Source organism: Toxorhynchites rutilus, unplaced genomic scaffold, assembly GCF_029784135.1.
Source record: "Toxorhynchites rutilus septentrionalis strain SRP unplaced genomic scaffold, ASM2978413v1 HiC_scaffold_7, whole genome shotgun sequence".
NCBI lineage: Eukaryota > Metazoa > Arthropoda > Insecta > Diptera > Culicidae > Toxorhynchites > Toxorhynchites rutilus.
This window is the reverse complement of record NW_026600135.1, coordinates 437,358-439,721: the sequence shown is the minus strand read 5'-3', so window position 1 is coordinate 439,721 and position 2,364 is coordinate 437,358. Positions and strand designations below refer to the sequence as shown.

Genomic DNA, 2,364 nt, shown 5'->3' with positions numbered 1-2,364 from the left:
AGATACACAGGTCGAAGGTTGTGCAGGCCACTGATCATTCAACAATAGTCAAAGGTTGTACCGCTCATGGCAACTCTACACGAGCTGAAGATTGTACCGCCCAGTGACCATTCTACCCTGGATTCCTCGAGTCAAGAGAGACGCACCATGATTGATATGAGGTACAGACTAGGGGGGCGTCGCTGATCAATGGTCAGTTACACTCCAATAGGAAGTATCCCGTGTCGGCCACACATACATAGTACTGGAGACTGCAACATCCCAATTATGAGATCTTTGTAATACTAACCTCGAGCCAACCGCGAGTAATCGGTTACATATTACTAACATAGTTGTAAGACAAAAATTGTCAAAATATTGGACTCCCGGCCCCGTCAGGCTAACGCCACATGTGCCTTAATAAAATATATATTTTGGGAAAAAAAAATATATATTATTCAATATTTTTGGGGGACAGTGAGGATTTGATGAGCTTGTGAGTGTGATAAAAGTGCTATAAGTCTAAGAAATCTGTTGTCCAACTCCTCCACAGATAATCGTTCATCTCGAGGTTCTCTATCATGCCAAAATTATATTGTGAATATTTTATTTACTTCAGATGCCGTATTATTGTGCTGTAAAAGGATGTGGAAACAAGGTTCTCATAACGAAAAATAACCCGGACATTGTTTACCACACTTTTCTCCGAGATGGAGATAGACTTCATAAATGGTACTTTTCTGTAGTCAATCGAAGGATTGCAAACCTCAGAAAAATCAAGGTATATGCTCACGTCATTTCCATAGCAGCAGCTACGATGACCGACATCAAATGCGCCATGATCTTAATGGTACGAGGAAATATAGGATGATGAATTCCAAAGTTAAACCTTCTTTCTGCCTTATATGTATCAGCCATTCCATGTCGAATCGATATAGTGGTTCTCCGATTTTCGTGGAAAGTGGTAGATTTGTTCTTTATTGTAAAATATTAGACCCGTCTTTTCTTGTTTTTTTTATTAGGGCTGTGTGGTATACGTTGCAAATCGTGAATATTGTCACCGGATTAAGGGCATTGTAGTGATGTAGAACGTTGAACTTTTGACTAGTCTGAAATCGATCCACCGCCGCAACAATAAGAAATTGCTCACCGTGCAATTTTTCGAAATGACTGGTATACTCATCGGCAGTGCGGAAATACTCTCGGCATACAAAGCAGCAGCGCAAAGAGGGGTCCAAATTGTGTTTCAGCATACGTTCCACCGTAGCCACATAACGAATTTCTGATAGAATTCGATTCGCCACTACCATCTCTTTAATTTCCTTCAAAACTTTGTCGTTTTGTAAAATTGCATCCAGCATACGCAGGAATTTGTTTTACTTTTTGGAAGTCAACTCTGAAAAATCAACAAATATAATCATTCTTTAGCGGAATAAATATATCAAACCGACCTACCAGCGTGATTGTTCTGTTCGTGCTGCTCCAGTAGGTTTCGCAACCGCTCCATGTTGAATTTAAAATGATTTGATCGATTACCATTGGCATGCTGTTGGATTGGCTCATTACGTGTTATCAAATCGTGGTTTATCAGCACCCAGCCCAACTCGTCCATTTTGACACGAGTGTTGCGGCGCAGTTTTATCTCTTCGAAAAGTTTCTCGCGTAGTTTCCGTTTGATGATGCCTCCGTCCTTGATCAGATTGTGTCGATAAATTCGTACCACGTACGATTCTATTTCATGCTTTTGCCCTAGTGATAAAACAAAAAAAAATTAACACTCTCTTTTAAATGCTCAATAAAACCACATACGATTAAAACGCTGCTTGCTTGGAAAGAAAAAAGCATTGATTGCGCGGCTAGAAGGTAAAATATACTCAAAACATCCTTCTGCACTGCTTTTAATTCGACCGCTGATTGTAGATATCTGAAAACGTAGAAGCAATTATGAGAAATTGTTATACGAAAAAATCCACAAAATTACCTGCCTACAGTAAGGCGTGAGCAGCTATTTTGCCAACGAATGCATTTGACACCAAAAGATATGATTTGTTTTGTAAACAAAATTGTTTTTTCACGAGCAATGGCCGAACCAAGACGGGTCTATGGTACTAGGTGAGGCCGTTTCGTCACTAAGTTGGTTAGGGGAGCGGTATATGAAAACAGTACGGAAGAAAGCAGAAGGGGAATTATTTGCTTGAAGCGTGAAAGAGACAGACTGATCAGGAACGAGCTTCGGCACTAGCGTATTGTGTTTTGTTTACAAACAAAACACAGTAGACTTCCAAGATGGCTGAAGAGTGGTTTTAGCAAGTTGGCCCACCTTAGGATATACTTCTACGCGCCTTGGGCCGAACAGCAATTTTGACATTGCGGTCCACCTATAGT

The 2,364-nt window shown here is 40.4% G+C and overlaps 1 long non-coding RNA gene across 1 annotated transcript; it reads right to left on the bottom strand.

Annotated features, from left to right (window-relative positions):
• Positions 1 to 928: 928 nt before the first annotated feature.
• Positions 929 to 2,053, bottom strand: LOC129782400 (uncharacterized). The gene is made up of 4 exons (XR_008744557.1): positions 1,961 to 2,053; positions 1,789 to 1,903; positions 1,435 to 1,728; positions 929 to 1,375 (listed from the first exon to the last, which is right to left on the bottom strand). It is a non-coding gene; the product is annotated as an uncharacterized LOC129782400 (long non-coding RNA).
• Between the last annotated feature and the right edge of the window lie 311 nt (positions 2,054 to 2,364).